The sequence below is a fragment of the Propithecus coquereli genome, unplaced genomic scaffold (assembly GCF_000956105.1).
Source record: "Propithecus coquereli isolate 6110/MARCELLA unplaced genomic scaffold, Pcoq_1.0 Scaffold72, whole genome shotgun sequence".
In the NCBI taxonomy this organism is placed as follows: domain Eukaryota; kingdom Metazoa; phylum Chordata; class Mammalia; order Primates; family Indriidae; genus Propithecus; species Propithecus coquereli.
The window spans coordinates 106,967-129,902 of NW_012153285.1; positions in this window are offsets into that span (position 1 = coordinate 106,967).

Sequence of the window (22,936 nt, forward strand, 5' to 3'; positions counted from 1 at the left end):
AACAGAGCATCAGAAAAAAAATAGACTCAGGGCTCTACCCCCGCCTCCTCCGGAGATTCTAATTTTTAGATCTGGGGTGAGGTTTAGGAACTTGCATTTTTAAAAAGCTTTCCAAATGCTAGAAATCTCTAGCTTAGGTAATTTATTCAGAGGCATAGGTTTAGGTAAAAATGATGTCTGATATATTTGAAATATTAGATGTCCTGGATCTAATATTTTAGGTCATTTTCTTTATGTTATTAGTAAATGATTCTGATATTGTTAGTATTTTGGCAAAGGAAGTTCTCGCATTTTACTAACTTTTATGAACCTGTTAGCTAAAACAGATCTCTTAGAAAATCTACCCAACACCTAAGATATGATTTTTCCTCCCACATTTTAATTTTTAAATACGTTTAGAGAGAAGCTTCTTCAAGTTTTTGATGCCAGCCAGTTGTATTTGTTGTCACTGGCTGTGTCATTTTCTCTTAATTCTACGTTTTAAGAACAATACTGAAAGCAAGTGTTGCCTAAGGAACCAGGAATATAATGTTGCCAACTTTTTTGCAAGTTGGTGTTTCCAGTGCGGAAGAGTTCATCTTCACAACTGTGGTGCTGAGACGTCTGTAGGAGACCCTCTCTGCCAGTCATGGCAAGATACATTCTGGGCGGGTTTCCAAGTTCAGCTGGTATTCCTAAGCCAATGAGAAGTGTCCCAAATGGTTTTCAGTTTTTTCTCCAGTGGTAAGAGTTGGACTTGTTGCCATGGAGACTGACCTTTAGTAGCATGAACACATTTGCCATTTGACACTGAGGAATCAATTGGTGACCTGGCTATGGGTACGGAGGCTAATTCTCCTGAAGCCTCATCGGCAGTTTGCTTAACTATGCTGACTTGGAACTTTTTTTTTTTTTCTTTTTGAAACTGTGCCATAGCATTCTTGAGAGCATGACTTAATCTCACCAGCAGTCTCAGTGAGCTCAAAGTGGCCTCAACTGGAGGATTTATAGCCTTTACAAACACAGGGCGCATTTCTTTGTTTCCTTTCAGAAATCAAGGAGTGATTCATTTTCTGTAAACAAAGAGAGGATTACCAACATGTTTACCAGTCTGGAATTCAGCTTCCTCTGAATGCAATTCCTTCTGTTCCTAGTAAAGGCATTGTGCATTTCGAACAGTTATCTTTCTTCTCTAATCCACATTTTTTCTTCCTAGCATGGAAAAGATATATAATTTAGCCCTCACTCAAATCCAAATGAGATGACTTTCAAAGGCCATTCAGGCCCTCATGTTTGTCTTTTGTGAGAACAAATAAATGTGATTCTGAAGAATTTAAATGCAGATACTGTTGGCAGCTAGAGATGTTTTCTGCTGTTGGAATGCAAAAGAAAATTTTACTTTACAACTGCGCTGTGCCACTCCTGACATTGATGGGTCCTGTATTCACCAGAGGGGGAAAAATTAAAATATCTTACCTGTCTGCACATTATCCTTGGTGGTTATACAACAATAAAATATTCAGCAGTCTGATAAATTTACTGTTAAAACTGACATACCAAGTTGAAACTGGTTGAGAACGTGTGCAGTGTATCCTGTTCTTACTTCCTTTAGATCAGCTTTCTATCATAACAACTGCATTCAGTAGGGCTCATATTGTCTCAACTATAAAGTCAACTAAAAGACATTAGCACTAGATTGCTTCAGCAAATCTGGAATATTTTTAACTGTTGACAAAAGGTACAGTTTCATTATACTGAGTTCCAGAGTAAAACTATGGTAATGTAATCACTTTCTCACAGTTTTATTATTTGTATGGTCCCAGAAGATCATTATAACTTTCTAAAATTATCTCAAATGATTCAAAGTAAGCAGTTTTCAAGTCAGTGGGAATAGCAGAGGCAGCTGATACCCACCTATCCATTTGTTTGTTAGAACTAGGTCGAAGCCAATTTTTGACATGAATCTTCTCATTTTCAAAAGAATGTTAGAAATACCTCAGCTAATGTACCATAAAAGTTCAATTCAACTTTTGATAATGAACCTAAAAGTCATATTAACAAATGAACCCACTGCTGTATGTGCCAAGAAGTCAGAGTTTTATTTTCCCATTTTTTTATTCCTGTGGTATAAAAAAACCCTCTCCTGACAGGAACTCAGTATTAACTCAGAAAAATTCTTTTTGACTAAATATTTTTAGTCACATATCACCTATTCAAGGTATATGGGAGGAAAAATAATTTTTTCTTTACCCTTCCTAGTTCTTAGTTGGATGCACCCTTGTAACAAAAGACAGATTAGCTAGTGAAAAACAAACAAAATTTTATTAACATATATACCTCATGTGTACATGGGAGATATCCAGAGAAATCAGTAAATCTCAAAGAGGGGGTTTAGACTCAGGTTTAGTACCATCTCCTGCTGAAACAAAGAAAAGAGGGTGTGGGGAAGGCAGGTTATAAGGAGACATCCAGGAAAAGCATGTGGAGTAGAGTAAGGTTTGTTATGCAGACTTAAATTGCTCTGTAAACCTTTATCTTGCTCTTGCCTTATAATCCCACCTTTCTCTCCTCAATAAACCTCCTTTTCGAGCTTGCCTAACTTTGGCGTGTCTGGTCATTCTTCGGCCATGAGTGCGCCAAGAACCGACCGTTTCAGATTGAAACCTAACAATATCATCAGTAGAGAAAGGAGCCTTTCACTTTACAATTTTTGGATTTTTAAACCACTAACTCCATTAGACTAACAGGATGAGTGTGGGGAGTAAAATCCTTTATTTTAACATCCAGGTATTTCTGGATGTTATTCCATTATACTGAATAATGGAATAGCTCTGTAGCCATGTAATAAGAATGGGGTTAGACCTAGCAAGATCTCTGTGCTCTGAAAGTGAGATGAATTTTATTTCTCTATATTTAGTAAGAATTAGATATCTTGACTTTCTTTTATCATATTTCAAATTACATGCTTTGATCAATTTTCTTGCTTGTTTTTCTTTCATATCTTAACCAGGGATGTGAGTATTAGTAAAAAAATCTTTCTGTATTGATATTTTAATCATTAGCATTTCTTGAGTTTTGGTAATAAATTTGAGGTATTTTGAAATTTCAGTTGTCTTAGGGAAAATGTTTTGAGAACCCAGAGAGTTTGAGAGTTCAGAATTGTTCTGATTTTGTATAGTTCAACTTTAATCCGATTTCCCAGATAACTTTTTCTATCATAATTATGTTATTTTTCATGAACTAAAATCACCACTCTGGTTCATTTAATAAATGTAAAAATTGAAAAACCTCAAGAGGAAACCTACTTACAGTTTATTCTTTAATACAATTTAATATTAAAATCATGGCTATATTTCCCAGTTTGTGTAAAGACTAATTCAACTAAATTTTCATTGCATTTGGGAAAAGCAAGAAGTAAAACTGCATTTGGGCAAAGCAAGAATCTAAATGTTATAACCTTGGTAATCATCTGTCATTTCTACTTGCTAGAAAATGTCATTTCATCTAGAACTCTCTAAAGGGAAATGATTTGAAAATATTCTTTGAGCTATTTGGTCCCAAGTTCCTTCCTGTTGTCTGCTCGGAGAAATGATGGCCTAAGTCTTAAAAGACAGCACAGTTCACTGAGTAGCGGTTCCCAGTGTGGGTCTTTCAGAACATTCTCCCAGTAAATGGTGATAGGCTTAAAGCAGTGGGAGAAAGAAGTGCTTTGTTTTTAAATTTCACGTTTTCAATCATATTTTTGTATAGTGAAAGAGGCCAATTTATGTAAAAGATATCAATAATAAAATTATCACCATCCTTTGCTTTGCATATTACATGAGTGTTTCCAGTGCTTTTTTACATATATGAACTCATTTAAATTTTCCAGTATCTCCTAGGCATAGCAGTTGGATTGCTTCTATTTTACAATTAAGAACTTAAAGTTCAGAGAGGTTAAGTGATTTTCTAAAGTTCACACAGCTAGTAAGGGGCAGCCAAAACTCAAATCTAGATCTCTGATGCTTTAAAATGTAATAAAGATAAGAGTTTTATAAGCACCCCAAACAATATGTCTGATGCATATTAGCTGTTTAGTTCTTTTCATATTATTTAAAATATCAAAGGGATTGGACCAGTTTTATATAAAATATTTTTTCCTTTTTTCTAAGGTAAAAGTGACTATAACACGAGTAAAGGTGTGAAGGTCAATATATATTATGTGAATTAAGTCACAGGCCAAAAATAAAGTCGGTGAAAACAGAGGATGCAGGAGTAGAAAACTGTCTTTTCCTTCTACCCTTCTAAGTTCATGCCTGAGGTCCCTATGGCAAAGACAGATTAGCAAGCAAAAAGCATACAAATTTATTTGATGTAAGTTTTATGTGACACAGGAGCCTCACAGGGAAATGAAGACCTGAAGAAACATTTAAACCTGAGTGTTTTTTACAGTAGTTTGTTGGAGGGTGGGGAGTTGTGGAGAAATGTGATAAGGCAAAGAGTATGAGGTAAGTGTAGTGAACTGGGGGAAACTTAGCAAGCAAGGCCTGTTTGTTCAGCTTCTTCCATATCCTTGTGTCTTCAGAGATAAGGATGCTCCTTTCCTCTGGATGTAGAGAGGGCATCTCTCACAGGACAGTCCTAGGACCTGTTTCAGGGGAATTGCATAAATTCTTTTCTAGGTTTTATGACCTGCTTCAGAGGAAAAATGATGCCAGAAAGTCAGAGAGACCTTTCTGCTTCTGCTATTTTCTCAGATTCCTTCAGCTTAAAATATTCACTATTCCAAGGTGCCATATTTTGGGGTAGCCTTGTCTTGAACACCATAAAGAACTTATTAATTTAGCCAAACAGATTTGTCATGACAGTGCCAAACATTGATGGGTCTTCAGAAATACAAAGGTGAATAAGACATCTCTGCCCCTAGAGAGAATGGCTTTTAGTTCAGGCAGACCTGTCAAATCCTAGCTCTGTAATTTATTAGCCTTGAGAAACAGGGAATGCTAATTAATCTCTCCCTCTTTTTTTTTTTTTTTTAGAGACAGTGTCTTGCTCTGTGGCCCAGATTAGAGTGCAGTGGAGTCCTCATAGCTCCCTGTAGCCTCCAACTCCTGGCCTCCAGTGATCCTCCCGCCTCAGCCTTCCAAGTGCTAGGATTACAAGTGTGAAACCTCTTGATTCTCAGTTTCTTCCTCTGTAAAAATAGGTTGAGAGAAATCCTGAGTTGAGGGTTTGGGATGGGGTTTGCCACATTCAAACTAGATCACTGGGTTTTTGATTTTCGGTGGCTGATTTTCAGTCCAGTCCTGGATTTATTTCTGGGTGATTTGGTAATTTTTGTCTAATTTAGCCAAACAGATTTATTATGACAAAGTTAGAAATTTATATTATTTAAATTCTGTCTTTCTCATAGGATTTTTTTATTGAGGTGAAATACACGTAACACAAAATTTCCTGTTTTAAGGTTACAATTCAGTGGCATTTATTAAATAGTAAATTCACAATGTTGTGCAACCACCACCTGGAGTAAGTTTCGAAACATTTTCTCCACCCCAAAAGCAAAACTCCAACCCATTAAGCAGTCACTTCCCATTTGCTCCATTCCCCAGCCCTGGCAAACACCAATCTGCTTTCTGTTTTTGTGGATTTACCTATTAAGGTCATTTCATATAATGGGATCATGTAATGTGTGACCTTTTGTATCTGGCTTCTTCCACTCAGCATAATGTTTTTGAGGTTCATTCATGTCGTAGTATGTAGCAGTACTTCATTTTCGTGGCTGAATAATATTCCATTGTATGTATATCCTGCATTTTGTTAATTCAGTTGTTGGTGGACATTTGGATAATTTACACGTTCTGACTATTGTGAATCATACATCTGTGAATGTTCATGTGCAAGTATTTGAGTACTGTTTAATTCTTATGGGTATATCCTTAGGAGTGAAATTGCTGGGGTATATGGTAATTCTGTTTAATATTTGAGGAACTGATGCGGTATTTTCCACAACACCTGCACTACTTTACATTCCCACTAGAACTGTATAAGAGTTCCAATTTCTTTATATCCCCACTAACACTTGTTGTTTTTCAATTTTCAGTTATAGCCATGATAGTAAGTGTGAAGTGGTATTCACATTTTGCATTTGCCAAATACAAATGATGTTGAGCACCTGTTCATTTGCTTGTTGGCCATTTGTATATTTTCTTTGGAGACATGTCTGTTCAAATCCTTTGCCCATTCAAAAAATTTTCTTTTGGTCTTTTTGGTGTTGAATTATATGAGTTTTTTTATATATCCTAGGCACCAGACCCTTATGAAAAATATGATTTAAAAATATTTTCTCCCATTCTATAAGCTGTATTTTTACTTTCATGATAATATCTTTTGATGCACAAAGATTTTTAATGTTGATGAGGTCCAACTTATCTATTTTTTCCTCTGTTGGAGGAATATGGTGTCATATATAAGAATCCATTGCTAAGTCCAAGGTTATGAAGATTTACACCTATGTTTTCTTCCAAGAGTTTTATAGCTTTAGCTCTTACATTTAGGTCGTTGATCCATTTTGAGTTAATTTTGTATATGATGTGAGGTAGGGGTTCAACTTCATTCTTTCGCATGTGCATATTTAGTTGTCATGGTACCTTTTGTTGAAGAGACCTCACAGAATTTTAAAAATTGTATTTCTTCATTTAATAGTTATGTATATATAGTAAGTGATAATGTAACATTGTCAATAGGTTCTTGGAAACTGTGACTTTAAGTGAGACGCTGTAGAACTAAAACAATTTTTTTCTCATCAACGTTAATGAAATGACGTTGAATGAAAAGACATTATTTGAAGACTTGCTGTACATGGGTTTGCTTAAAGTTGCAGTTTCCAAGAACCTATTGACAATGGTAAATGAGGACTTACTGTAAGATATTTAATATGTATGTAAAACAGAGAGCCTAATAAAATGTTGCATACTTTTGAAACTACCACTCATCTGAAGAAATAGCATATTATGGATAAGTTTTCTTAGACTATCTGTTTCTATTTGTCTCATTTACTACCTCCACTTACTTGCTCTCCCTGAGGTAACCAATTATTTTGTATTTCTCTTACTGTAAAAGATTTTTCTTATTTCATGTGTATGTATTACCAAACAACATATTACTTGCTTGTACTTTATAAATATAATAACATATTCTATTTCATCTTCTCAGGTTTGCATTGATTTTTATTCAACATTATGTCGTTAAAACTCATCCATGCTGTGTATACCTATATTGCATTTTTTTCACTGCTGGTGTGATTTTCTATTCTAGAATTTATTATATAATCCAATTATTCGTTATTCACTGATACATATTTGAGTTGTTTCCAGTTTCTTTGCTAAGGGGAACAGTGTTGCTCTGGTCATTTTTACACATGGATTCTGATGCAAGAGTGTCTTAAGACCATATACCAAAAGATGGAATTGCTTATTCAGAGGGTATGTGTTCAATTTTATGAAACAAAGCTAAATTATTTTCCAAAATGGTTTTTAGCAAGGTATAGTCTCACGAATAATACATTATTGAGTCTGTTTATCCACATTTTCTCCACCCCTGGCTATTTTTAGACTTCTTAAATTTTATTATGTTAGTAAAAGTAGATGGTATTGTATTGTGACAGTAATTTGAATTTTGTCTATCATTACTAATGAAGTTGAAAATATTTTCAAATGTTTACTGGCCATAGGTCTTCTTTATCTTCTTGAAATGCCTGTTCAGGTCTTTTGTCCATTTTTCATATTTTTAAATTGATCTGTAGGACTTTATTGTATATTCTAGCCTCTAACCCACTGTCAAATATGTATTGAAAATGTCTTCTTGGTTTCTTGCATGAATTTTTACTTTATTTATGAGGTCTTCTCATGAACAATAGTTCTTACTTTTAATGCATTTAAGCTTATCAAACCTTTTAAATGTTAGGATTTTTTGCTGTTTGGCTTAAGAAATCCTTCTCCATCCCATGTTAGAAACATAGTGTTTCAAAAGTTTTAAAATTTAACTTTTTAAATTTAAGTTTTTAATTCATATAAAATTATCTTTTGTACTTCAATTTATTCATCTGTAAGATGGGAATAATGGTACTTAACTCATAAGGTAATTGTGAGAATTAAATTAGTTAATATATACCAAGCACTTGGAAAAGTACCTAGCACAAAATAATAATACAAAAGTTTAGCTATTATTGTTTTTATGGTGTAAAGAAGAACTCTAGTTTCATTTTTCCATATGGATATTCAATTATCTTGATATCATTTATTGATGAGTATCTTCTTAGTCCACTATCCTTTAATGCCATCTTGATCATATATGACAGATGCATATATGCATGGATCTGTTTCTGAGCTTTCTATTTTTTCCACTGGCTAGTTTATCTGTATTTGCTCTAATATTGTACTATCTTAATTATTATAACTTTACAGTAAAAATACATTCCACTAACTTCTCTCTCTCTCTCTCTTTTTTTTTTTTAATGTTGTGGCTTTTCTTGGCCCTTTATTTTTCCTTATAAATTTAGAATAAGTTTTTTATAGTCCTATCAGGATTTTATTGGAATCTATAGGCCAATTTGGGATATTTGGAATCTCTTTTATATTGAGTCTTATTATCTATGAACATGGTATATCTCTCAATTTATTTAGATCATCTTTAAAACATTTAATAAAAATATAAACCTCATACATCTTTTCCTAGATTTATTCCTAAGATGCTTAAGAAATTTTGCTGATTTTTAAATTATATTATTTTATAAATTTTGTTTTTAACTGTTGCTGTTATATAAAATGTTATTATTTTTGTATATTGCTCTAATAATGACTAGTTAACTTCTTAAAATCTTATATTCTTCTTAAGGCATTTAAAAAAGTTTTTCTATGTATAAAAACATATCATTTGTGAAGAATGCTGGTTTTTCTCTATTCTTTTAATCCTTGCTTAATTTCCTTTTCTGGTGCTAATTAGGACCACTAATATAATGTTGAATCAGAGCAAGTGTAGTGGGCAATCTTGTCTTGATTTTAACAAATCACTTCTAACATTTCTGTAATAGGAATTATGTTTTCTCTGGTCTGAATACTTTTGATTACATCAGTGGGTTTTAATTTCTATTTCTAATGTTAGACTATTTTTGCATCCCTAGATTAGACTTTCTATTGTTCTGTTTAAAATTTTTGCAATTATTTTTACGAGTTATATTGTCCTGTAGTTTCCTTTTCTTGTTTTTCCCATGTCTGGTTTTCATATCAGTGTTATACTGGCCCAGTGGAATGAGTTGGAGTGTATTGCTTCTTTTTCTCTTTTCTGAGAGAGTTTAAGATTGAAATTGGAGGTTGATTATATTTGTCTCTAAATAATCTAGGCTTGGTATTTTCCTTGTGGGAGGATTTCAAACTATTTTTCTATTTTTTTTAATAGTTACAGGATAATTAATTATTTTCTTGAATCAAATTTGTGTACAGTACATTTTTCTAAGAATTTTTTGATTTTGTATCATTTTCGAGTTTATTGGCATAAAATAAAAAAATCCCTTATTTTCTTTTAAAGTATCTTCTGCATCTGTACTTTTATCCAATTTATCTATTTCTAACACTGTTTATTTATGTTCCTCTTTTTTTATTGATCAGTTTTGCCTGAGGCTTCTCTGTTTTATTGATCTTTTCAAAGAGCCAACTTTGACATTATTGATTTTCTCAGTTACAAATATTTTTATTCTGTTAATTTCTGCTGTTATCTTTTTTCTCATCTTTCTTTGGGTTGATTTTATTTTTCTTTTAATAACTTCATAACTGGGTACCTAAATCACAAGCCAGGGTTTTATAAGCACCATTTTTTAAAACCACCATTTTTACTGTATCCCACAAGTTTTAATATGTAATATTTTCATTATTATTCAGTCCTAAAAATTTTAAATTTGCATTATGATTTCTTTTTGAATCCATGGAATGTGTTTTAACATGTCCCTGTGTATGGACACATTCTATTACTGATTTGTAACTTAACTGTAGTGTGATCAGAGAACATGCTTTATTTGATATTGATGTTCTGAAATTTTTTACTTGGTCTAGTATTTAATGAGTTGTTATAAATGCTCATGTGTACTTGATAATAATGGTTTTTTCTAATTCTTTTTAAAAATAAATTTTATTGTGTATATTTAAGGTATACAACATGATGGTATCAGATACATACAGATAGTAAAATGGTTACTATAGTAAAGCAGTAACATATCCATTATCTCACATGGTTACTCATTTTGTTTTGTTTTTATGGCAAGAACAGCTAAAATCTACTCATTTAGCATGAGTCCCATATATAGTACCATTTTATTACCTATAGTTCTCGTGTTGTAGACGTGTAGATTTCTGGACTTGTTTATCCTACATATCTGCTATTTTTGTAGGTCAGAGGATATTGTCTAAGTCTTGAGTGCAAAGTTCAAAATATGTCATTTAGATCAAGCTTATTATGTTCAAGTATTTTATATATTTTTGAGTTTTTATTTCTTTGACTTATCAGTAATGGGGAAATGTGTTTAAACCTCTGTGGTGATAAAGTTTTCAATTTATTCTATAATTCTGTCCATTTTATTTTCTATACATTTTAGGCTATTTTATTAGGTGCATAAAATTTAGAACATTGTTATTTCCCTTGTGAATTGAATTCTATCATTATGTATCAATATTCTTATTATTTAAAACATCTTGTTTTAAAGTCTGTTTTGTCCGATGTTAATATAGCCATACATTTGTCTGATAGATACTTTTCTCTTTTTCTCACTTTCAAACTCTCTATGTGCTTATACATTAAAGTATAGCTTGCAAAGTGCACTCACACTCACACATATACACATACACGCAAATACCATCAGACAACCTCTGTTCTTTAACTGGCAAGTTAGTCCATTAATATTTATTATGATTATTCATATGTTTGGAATTTGAAAACTGCCTCACTCATATTTGTTGCACTTTTCCTATTTTTCTGTCTTTTAAAAAATGATTGAAGTACGTATACTTTGTACATTCAACTTTTTTCTCTCTTCTGGTTTGAAATTTTTAGTCTATTATTTTGTTAATTATCTTTGAAATTTTAATGTCATGTTTAATTTCAAGTTTAAATCCTCAGAATGGAAAATTTTCCAAGGACAAGCAATCTTTATGACAGTGTTTGATTATGGATTCTCCAAGGAAAAATAGCAGCAATAGAGAAGATATCTTCATTATTTTCTTTCCATTCACAGGACCAGAGTGCCCCCTCTTCTTCTGAAGAACCAGAAGAACTAGGTAGAGAAGATAGGACATTGGTACTTAAAGGTTGTGAAATCTATAGGTATAGAGTGTACTGGAGAACTAGGAGGTGATTACTTCTGTAGAGAGGTGAAGCATTCTGGGGAAAGGTGGAGAAGCTGGGGACACCAGGTAGGAAAGGCATTAGAGGGAGGGCTATGGAGTTTGAAGAGAGAGGGAAAGAGTTGGGGAACAAAGGATCATCTGTGTGGTACAGTTCGTAAAGTGCTAGCAAGTGAGGGCTTTCTCCTTATACACAAGTGAATGCAGGAATAAGAGCAGGGTTACAAAGCATAGTCCTCTATCCCACCAGCCCAACCTGACTGTTTGTCTGTTAAAAGCTGCCTAAACTCTATAGAAAAGAACTCCGTGAACCTCCATCAGGATAACAGGTAACCAGGGTGTCAGGCGGAGGCAGGGAGAAGCTTCTCCCTTCATGGTCATCCATGGTCACAATGAGAACTCTTGCTGTGAGTTGCAGAGAAGTGAAGAGCAAGTATCTGCTAACTGTGATCCAAATAGAGAAAAATTTTATGGGTTTCTGTTCCCCAGGGGAGCTTTGTAGGACTATAAGGAAAGAAACCTAACATATGATTTATAAAATTACAGCGGTGTACAATATCACATGATGAAGTGAGGAAATACAGAGTGTGGTGGGAGTGGACAGAGACTCAGGGAAGGACTTATTTCAGCTGAGTCTTACAGTACAAAGAAGAGTTATTGGGTGAAGGTGGCGGTGCTGCCATAGGTGAAGAGAAAGGTCTAGGCACAGAGAAGAATACATTATAGAGCCTTAAAGGTGAGAGAGAATGTGGTCTGTTTGAAGGACTGAAAGAAGTTTAATGTGGACCACGGTGAGCAAGGAAGGGAGAGGCATGAGATGAGGCTGAAAAGGTAGACAGAAGCCAAATGCCTTCGTAAACCACGTCATAGATTTGAATTTAATCCTCTAGGCAATAAAAAGCTGCTACAGTTTCTTATTTGTTTTGTGTTAATAGGTAAGTGGCATAAACTAGCCTGCATCTTTGAAAACGCATCCTGGCAGCTGTGTCTATTGGAAGGGGCAGGGAGAGTGACTATGATGTCCATTGTAATAATCCAAGAGAATGATGATGGTGGTTTGGACAAAGGTGGAGATGAAGAGAGAAATGAACAGATTTGAGACATATTTAGAAGATATATTAACTAAGTTTGGTGATGACTAGATAAGGGAAGAGGGAAAGAAGAAATCTTGATTAGCTGTGGTGCCATTTATCAAACGGGAGAGGAACAAGTTTGAGGCATGGGGTAAAGGAGAAAGACAATAGGTCTAGTTTGATACAAGTTGAGCTGAAGACAGAGCCAAGTAGAAATGTCCAGGCATGCCCCCACCTCAGTACTTTCCCTGCTGCCTCTGCCTGGAACACTCTTCCCGCAGATACATACATCATGGCTCGCTTTCTCACCTTTGTGAGGCACCATCACTTCATACATCTCTTTCTTAGAGAGGCCTTTGACCACTTTATTTGAAAAAGTCGTGCTTCCCTTCCCCCAACTCAGCATTTTATATCTTCTCTCTATGCTTTATTTTCTTTCATAAAACTTGTTGTATTGACTTTTCTCATGTTCTTTCTATGTGGAATGCATCTTCATCCCTTTGAAACAGTTGTAAGGCTCAGTTCAAATCATAGCTCCCCTGGGAAGCCTTCCTTGAGGTCCCCAAGCTGGATCAGGAGCACTCTGCAGGGTCTCGTTCCTCATCTTGAACATCTCCATCAAGTTACACTGTAATGTCTGCTGACTCAGGACTCTTCTCTACCGGCTTGTGAATTCCAGGAGGCTCTGTCTTTATATTTAGACCCTTGACACCTAGCACAGTACCTGGCACATGGTAGATGCTCAGTAAATACTCATACAGTGAAAAAATAATTCTGAAGAACTACCATGGGGCACATTTAAGGATGGCTTTCCTCTCATCTGCCACTGAGTGGATGTTTAACTGTTGCACTTTTGATGTATTTTCCTTCCCAGATGTATTTTCTTTCCCAGATGTATTTTCCCTTCTTCTAATAATAGTACCTTTATTACTTTGGAGAATTAGTTTTCCCCATCACATACAGTATTAGTTATATTCTAGTTAATATATCTTGGCTTCCCATTCCAAGAGATCGAGGAGCACATAACACAATTTAAGACAAGCAGTGTCTCTGACCTTAAAATTTGCATCTTGAATAGCAGGTGAAAAATGGTTAGGACTGAATAATCATGTTTATGTCTTCCTGACTATACCATTCTGCAGGTTCTACTCCCCAGGTCACTGGGAATTCCCTGCTCTTGTAATTTCTAAAATCCAGTTGTTCAGATTTTCCTTTGATTTGATGATTACTCCTCTTTCTTCTAATTAATTCCTTTTTGGGCTAAGGTTGGCCATGGTTGACCTCTGTTGCATGCATTATAAAAACTTGATATTAACTTGATATAAGCTGAGATTAGTACTGCCAGTTGTTAGGATGATTAAAAAGTCTATTAATGTGGAAGATACTAAAAAATGACGCACATATCTTTTTTAGATTTATCTTTTATTTTTAAAATGTTTTTGACATACACATATCTTAAACACTTTATTTGATCACCATACACAGAAATATTCATTTACAATTTTTTTGGTGGAGGGCCAAGGACATTTATTTAAGTCAGTTTTGTTTCCTTTTGGAATACCCATACTTGAAATGCATGTCATGTGATTTCCATTTCCAATTTCTTTAAATTGGAGAACTTAAAGACATTCGTGAAACAATCTGAGGGCAGAATTCTAGATATTTACAAAATTTCTCTGATCACTTATAATTATCATTGGGTTTACTTGAACAGAAATTTAAAAAATATATTTATTATCTCTCTAAATTTTCTATTTAATTTTCTATAAATGAAATTCTCTTTTTTTCTTATTCATATTTCATAAATTTACCAAATGTTTGATTAAATTGTACAGTTATTATCACAAACTGGAAAACAAGGATCTGGGAACAAATATATTATGCTATTGGTAAGCATACAACTCAAGTGGAGGGAGGAAGTGCAAGGGGGGTATGAGAGACCACCTGCCAGCTGGGAAGATTTAGCTTGCTTTTGGCATCTACCAGGGGATAAAGGACTTTAATCAATCCTAGTTAAATGGATGCCATTGAAAAGCAGTTTTATTGAGCGCATATTTAACTTTAGAGCTTCTCAAGAAAAATACCATTTTTTTGGTTCTTATTATATAATAACTCTTCTTGATTTTCCCAATTAGAAGGAAACAGATTAGTTTGGAATGTGATAAGAATATTTCTTTTGGAAGCAGTCTCAGTCTGTTTAGTGCTGCTACAACAGAAAACGTGAGACTAGGTAATTTATAATAAATAGAAATTTATTTTCTCACAGTTCTGAAGGCTGGGAAGTCCAAGATCAAGGTATCAGCATCTTGAGAAGGCCTTCTTATTGTGTCATCACAGGGTGGAAGGTGGAAGGAAGGGCAAAGAAGTGAAAGGGGACAGATTTGCCCTTTAATAATGACGCTAATCCCACCCAGAGCCCTCATGGACTAATCACCTCTCAAAAGTCATGCCTCTTGATACTGTTACAATAGCAATTAAGTTTCAACATGAATTTTGGGGGGACAAACATTCAAACTATAATGGTGAACTAGTGGTTAAAGGAGTATAATTTGTGGTTCAACAAACATGTAGTTAGCACTTCTCATGTTGTTGGTTCTGTTGCTGAATGCAAGGGGTACATGGATGAATCAGAAGTGGCTTGGATCTACACAAAACACAATATAGAAAGAGAAGTAGTTACTCCAGTACCCAAACATAATGGGACATTAGAAGACCAGATGTAGCCTGTGGCCTTGAGCTGCTCACAGGTTAGTTGTTTAAAGACAGCACAAAGACGTATGAAACTAGCCACATCATAATTCAAGGCAGTTGGAGATTCAGTGCCAGAGTGATGGCAGTCACTAGCAGGTGCTCTAGAAAGGAGGTATATGGGATGCTTATTGCAGAAGGTCTTAGGTTGCTGACCCTGAAGGGCATACGTTTATTCATTCATCATTTGTCTAAATTTCACTGTGCACTACTCTGTGCCTGGCAATGTTCCAGACATTAGGGTTATAAGGGTAAACAAGACAGATTAAGGTTCCTGCCTTTAGAGAATTTAGTTGGGAGAGTGAGAATGTGTGGGGCAAGGCGGAGAGAACATATGGTAAATGCATAGACATATAAGTGAACAGATGCATGTGCTACTAATAAAAAACAAGGTGATGAATGGGAAGAATGTTGGGGAAGGCTGCTCTATGGAAATGAAATCTGACCTGAATGGAGAGAGGGAGCCAGCCTTGTGAAGATTTGGGGGACGATGTTTCAGGTGGAGGACTCAGCTATTGCAAATGTCCCCAAACAGAACTGATCTTGGCATGTTTTGGGCAGAAAGGATGGGGTGACTTTCAGGAAATGGTTGGTTTCCATTTCTATAGAACCAATACAGAGAATTAGCATCTTCCCCTGCTGTGTGTAACTGGAGAACAACTATGGCTGTTTCCAAGCTCCTCTAGGGAGTCCCAGATTCCTGGGCAGTCACATTTTCCTGTGCAGCTGAACTCACGACATTGGGATTCAATTTAACAAGCCTCTGTGAGGCTGCGTCGGGTAGGCCCACTCTCCTGCAGCCCTCGTTCCTCAGGCTGCACTTTGATCCATGCCAGTCTTCAGAATAACATAGAGGAAACTGCAAACTCAAATAGGAAACTTCAACTCTTATCATTTTATTTTTCCATTTTATAGCTTTCCTTTATGTCCAGGCTCTGTTCTGACAAGCAAGACTTTTAGGCAATTCAGCTGAAAAGTAAACTTAAGCAAATGAGTATGATTATAGGGATCCAGCTTACCAGGATTACTCTATTAGAGAACTTGTTTAGACAAAACCTATTTTCTCATTCCCAACCGGCAAAACTGTAGGAAAATCACTCATGTTTGAAAACATAGTAAAGTGCTATATTGTACCACTGGCTTCAGCAAAGGGAAAATAAACAAACCATAAGCAACGATGTGTTGCTTGAAAATGATAGGTCAGAGGTTTATTTAAAAAGGAGAAAATTCAAAAAATCAGACTGGCAGCCTGATTTCAAAAGCTGATAATAAATGTGAAATAAAAACATTATGAACATTGTGCCAGGACTCTTGACTTTGTGATTGGGTTAATATATCAAGAAACAATAGCTTGGGGGGAAAAAAAATAAACCGATAGCAGATTGTTTTCTCAATGGAAGTAATGAGAACAATTTACATGTTTAATCCACATGTTAATCTCTAACTGGAGGATTGATATAGACATTAATGTTCTTGATAGTTTGGTTTAAAAGCAAAGCAAATAAAAAAGTTAGCTATCAAAATTTCCTTGGCAAATATGGAACTAATGAACAGTGGACAGAGTTGATGATTTGGAAAGATTTGGTAAAAACTATATTCGGGGTGACCATATGTTCCGGAGTGCCCAAGATAGTCCCATTTCACACCTGCTGTCCCAACATAATTAACAGCAGCTCCCTTTCATTTTCAAAATTGTTCCCCAGCTGTAGTGGGTCCTGAAAATAACATTTCTGTTTAGCAACTGTACCTTGTACTCTTAATTTCAGTATCTGATTCATCCATTCATTCACAAATATTTCTGAAAAGTACAATGACAGAAAATTTTCTAGTCACTGACATTACAAAAAAGAATAAGAAATAATTATACCCCTCCAGGGGCTCAGAGTATATAAGAATAAGTGCAGGATGGACATAAATTATCCTCCTCAATTCAATGTAATGAGCATTAATGAGAATATATCATGTGCTAAGTACCGATTAGGCATCAAGTTCACAGAGAGGTGAGGAACACAAGGTCTATATCTTTAAGAAGGAGTCATTTCATGTTGGTTGATCTGCTTGTTTCCACCTATTAATCTGACGATAAAAGCCTGCAGTGGCTTCCCATTTCACTTGGAATAATCTGAGCTCCTTAACATGATTTCAAAACTCTGATTTGGCCCCTGCCTACCTCTGTGACCTTATTTCACACTACTCTTTTGGTGTACCAAGCTCCAGGCATACTGCTTTCTTTCTGTTCCTGGTGTGGTTCAAGCTTGTCCCTGCCTCAGGGTCTTTGCACTTCCACTTCCTCTATATACAAAACCCTTTTCCAGTCATCCTGTGGCTGGCTCCTTCTCATTTGTGTGTAGGGTCAAATGTGTCCTCTTTCCAGAGGCTTTCTCTAACCACATTATCCAAATTAGTCTCCTCTTCCTCTGCCCCATTTTACCTTGATTTATTTTCTTCATAGCCTTGATCATCCTCTGAAAGTAATTTGTAAATATGGGTTGCTTTTTTGGGCTATCTTCCCATGATAAAATGTAAGTAGACTCTTGTCTATCTTGGTCACCCCAAAATCTCTGTACCTAGAGCAGTGTCTGCCACATATTAAGTGCTTAATGAATATTTTTGAATAAATGAATAAGAAAACTTTGTGACTCTTTCCTGGGTTTATGCTTATTTCTGACAATTTAATACGTGTTTTTGAAAGTCTTTTCCCAGCCTTTTGCTTTTCTCTTTTCATATGATTCTTTTTGTACTTTAACACATTGACTGCTGCACTAGAAAAAACAAATATTTCCCTGAGGCCATGGTGTTTTATTATGAAAACAGAATAAAAACCATGAAAACAAAATGATCCTTTCTAATTTAATGAAAAATTTGTTATTTTTTTATTGTTTTCTGTGTGTGAGTTATATGCAACTCACGTGGTGCTACAATCGATTTTTACACTTCATGCCAATTGAGTTGTATGTGACTCCTGACATACTTATTGAATTTGTTTTGGAGAATTGAATCTTCATAGGCTTCATGAGGCCCTATACTCAAAACTAACGTGAGTTAAATACAATTTACATGGCAGTTAATGTGTTAAATCCTTGAGTCTGTTATTCTCAGTCCATTCTCTTGACAAAAGGGTTATTTTATGTAGCCTGCACCATTACACCAATGTTGACTTTTGAAACTCACATAGGTTCAGAACTGCTCTGGTTGTTGTCTTCTGTGCTAAAATACAAACTAATAAAATACAAACTTGAGGAGATTTTCAATTATTTCTCTTGCCTCCTCTGGTATCAATGGTAATTCATACCAATCCATTTCAGTCTGGAGAGGCTATTGAGAAATCTGTGGTCTGAGCCTGGCAGTGGTAGGGCTGTTCTTCTGATTAGAAGGTGATGCCCTTAGTCCAGTGTAAGAAAGAGATGAAAGAAAGACCTGGGACCTCATCCACTATTGGTTACTAATTATCTCTGTGGTCTCCACGTGTTACACCACCTCTCTGGGCTTCAGGAGTCCCATTTGTCAAATACAGGGTTTGGACTTGAGGACTATTAAATCCTTGTACTTCTAACTGCAACAAGAGTGTAAGACAAAAGAGTAGCTAATCAAAGGGGTGGGCCTGCGCCAGCAGCTGGGCCTTTGGTGGACTAGCTGGGGAAAGGTGACCCCAGTTAGTGTTCTCTCGATGGTGTGGGAAAAATTGCAGCAAGGAGAGATTTGAAATCTTCCAGTGACACAAATTGTTTCCGTTTTTATTTCAAAATAAGCATAGTCCTGTTTATGGGGATGTTTGATGACACAATGCTGTGGTCCAGGAAGTGGAAGCAACCAGTAAAGCCGATGAGGGTGGTGTAGCCTCCAGGAACCTGGATGGTGGTCACAGGAAGGGGCATGTAGGAGAGTTTTTTCTTTCTGCCTGCAAGATCTACCCTGTCTTGTGGGAGGGGAAATAAGAGGAACATAAGCTTATCACCTGCGTTCATGCGTGAGTGGGGGAGTGGGAGGGAGGAGTTTAACACCAAGGCAGCTAAGGAAACATCACTGTCTATGTGAAACTCAGACATTGAATGTTTTATATATGCGTGAAATAGATTTTACTTGTTTGAACTTCTAGTATAGTTCTATTAGTGTCAAATCTTAGATATTTCCAGGAGGGCTTGAAGGGGTTCATAAAAAAGAACAATCCTTCCAGTAATATTTCATATAGGGTTGTTAGACCTAGAAAACAAAAACACAGGATGCATAGTGCGTAACCTAAACATTTGTACCCCTGTAATAGGCTGAAATAAAAAAAAATTAAAAAAAGAACTTCAAATAAAGAATAATTTTTTAGTATAAGCCTGTCCCATGCAATATTTGTATTTTATTTGGCAAGTCTATTTAAATGAGACCAATCTCCTGGAAAAGTTAATGAATAGAGCAGATTCTGGTGGTATGTAAGAGTTAAAAGAATCAGTAGACCCTGGAACAGGGGTAGCCATGGTCATTTCAATGCCTGTCTTTACTGTTTTTTCCTTACCTTCCAACAGCCAAGTATGGGATATATTTTTTAAAGTGATAAAGTAAGAAACAAAGTTTTAACTCTACCCTTAGAATTATCAGATTTTGTTTGCAGAACCTACTAGAACTTTGAGTTCAGCTGTAACTACAGAGCTGATCCAGACCATATCAGATATTGGGATAACTGAGTTTTTCAAGTCAGAGAGGGAGATCAAAAGCTATACTATGGTTGAGCTAAGAAAGTTTTGTATCATTTTATGGGAAAATAAGCTATCCTGGAAATATAAACACCTCTTTTTGGACATTTTCTCAATTCTATTCAACTCACAAAATGTGAAACTTTGGCCGGGCACGGTGGCTCACGCCTATAATCCTAGCTCTCTGGGAGGCCAAGGCGGGTGGATTGTTTGAGCTCAGGAGTTCGAAACCAGCCTGAGCAAGAGCGAGACCCCGTCTCTACTAAAAATAGAAAGAAATTAATTGGACAACTAAAAATATATAAAAAATATTAGCCGGGCATGGTGGCGCATGCCTGTAGTCCCAGCTACTCGGGAGGCTGAGGCAGGAGGATCGCTTGAGCCCAGGAGTTTGAGGTTGCTGTGAACTAGGATGATGCCACGGCACTCTAGCCCGGGCAACACAGTGAGACTCTGTCTCAAAAAAAAAAAAAAAAAAAAGTGAAACTTTTAGTTGATTCAAAGCAACACTGAAGAACTTCACTCCTAGACCCTCCTTTAGCAAGCAAATAGACATGGATAATACTGTCACTTAGAAGAGCCTGGGGTACTAGAATGCTTTCCTCTACCCATTAAAGAAGGCCACTGTGAAAAAAATTAAAAAAACAAAAACAAAAGCAAACAACTTTCCATCGTGAGCAGAAGAACACCATAAACTTTCTTTTTCAATACCTTTTTCTGTTATTTGTTCATTGTAAGTTTGTGCTTATGCCAGCATAATTTTGACAAGCCTCAAAATATTTGCAACCATAATTGTAGGAGTCTTCCTTTAACAAAATAAAATTCGATTTTTATTTACATTGTGTAGTAGAGAGTTGCTCGACTTAAAGAATTGTTGTGAACCCATAATCAAAAATAGACTAGTTTAACTGAGTTCATCACATAAGTTGCACAAAGATATTAAGTGGAAAGTTAGCCTTCACAAGGTTGAAAGCTGCCTGCAAAGTTCACAAATGCTATGAAACCTTTTGAGATATTTATCCCCTTTTTCTCACACGTTGTTTCTCTTCTTTTTATCCAATAACTGTGTCCCAAGGCACATTCTTCCTTTTCCGATTCCCCATCCCTTTATTGGCATACTATTAGTCTCATAATTGATTCACATTGTGTGTAACATAGGGGACTCTAATTTCTCATTTCTTATTGTATGTTGCTTTAACAAATTCATATTCTCAGCTTATTCTCTTCTCTTCTCAACTTAAAATCTGCCTGGCTTTCTTAGATAATGTTTAGGACTTGTCTGTTTTGTTGTGTTATTCTGTCCTGTGGCGTATTTCAGTTATCCATTGCTGCATAACAAACTACCCCAAACTTGATCGTGTTTTATTATGCTCACTGAGACTATGGGTCAGGAATTCAGGCAGGAAATAGTGGAGATGGCTCCTTTATGCTTTTAGATGTCTGGGACTCTGCTGGGAAAGCTCAGACAGCTGGGGGTGACTCTTCCCACCAGCTGCATCAACTCTACTCACATAGCTCATACTCACGTGGCAGCACTGGTGCAGCTGTAGTTGGTGCCTATACCATACTGGCTGCTAAATATTTTGATCTTCACCCATATACATCAATTCATCAAACTCTTGTCACATTTCCTCTGCTGAGAACCCATTCCCCTGGCTCATTTGATGAAGCCCTTCTTGTGTCTGTCCAAGACTCAGCTCGAGCTCCTTCCTCAGGGCTCCTCTACTCCCTTTTGTTTTCTCTGTTACAGCACTGGCTGGACACATTGCTTTGCAATTATTTACTTATTTATTTATTTTGATTTTCCTTCTTAGATTGTGAACTCCTTAAGTAGAGCTCTTTTTTTCTTGGTCACCTCTGCATTGTGTACCTGTCACATAGTAGTCTTCAAGGGATGAATGGGTCTTGAACATCAAGTAACCTGCTCAATCAATATTGTGCCCTTTGAAAATTCAACATGCTTCTTGATAAATAAAACTGAATTCATCATTTTCTCCAGTATCTGTGAACATATAACATCTTTCTACACCAGAGAACTGATCATGAACTTAGTTTTTCTTTTCCTATTGAACATAATATTTTAAAATTCTTTCCCTCCTTTAAAAATACAAAGTATAATCTCCATGAGGGAAAATTTCCCGGAGTTTAGCACAGAGCCTAGAATTGTGCTCAATAAATACTTATTGAATGAATTATTCATGCTAAATAGAATTAAATATGCTATTACTAATATTTACAGCAAGGCATATATGCAAAGTGCTTTACTTGCATTCTCTCAATATTTTCAGTAACATGAGAGATACCTCCTATTATTTTATCTATAGAGGTTTGATTATTTGATTTGTTTTATGGATGAGGAAATTGAGGCTTGGAGAAGTGAAGTAGATTATTGACATCAGATAGCCAATAAGTAGTAGAAACAGGATTTGAATCCAGAATACCTAATGTCAGGAGCCGAATTCTTATTCACCACACTTTAAAACCACCTTAGGTAACTGAAAGTCAAAAAAAAATCTTTAAATCACTCTGGATTGTGGCCTTCTTAGTACCATTCATGCAGTCCATCTCTGCTTATTTACCCTGACCTCTAACTTTTTTACCTGCAGGAATTAATTTTGTACGTTCAAGAAATGACAAGGCCAGAGTGTTTAGAGCATTGGGAACAAAAAGGAAATGAGTAGGAGATGGGATAGGAGAGGAAAGTGGGGGCCAGAGCACACAGGGCTTCGGAGAAGTTTAGATTTTATGTATGTGAAATTGAAGTCATTGAAGGGTTCTGATTTGAGCTAATTTGGATTTAAACATTTTGGCTGCTGTTGACAATATGCCATGAGGATGGGGTGGAGGCAAAGGAGGCTTTTGCAGTAGTTGGAATGAGCAGAAAGGGGATTTAGACCTGTGTGGTCACAGCGGGGATGATGAAATGTGGATGAATTTGGGATACTTTGGAGATAGGGGTCCTTAATAAATATTTGTTGAATTAATGAGTATATAATAATTATAAAACACTTAGCACAGTTAGTGGCCCACAGCAAGTGCCCAGTAAGTGGTAGTTACTCTTACCATCATCATTGTTATGTCTTCCACCTTC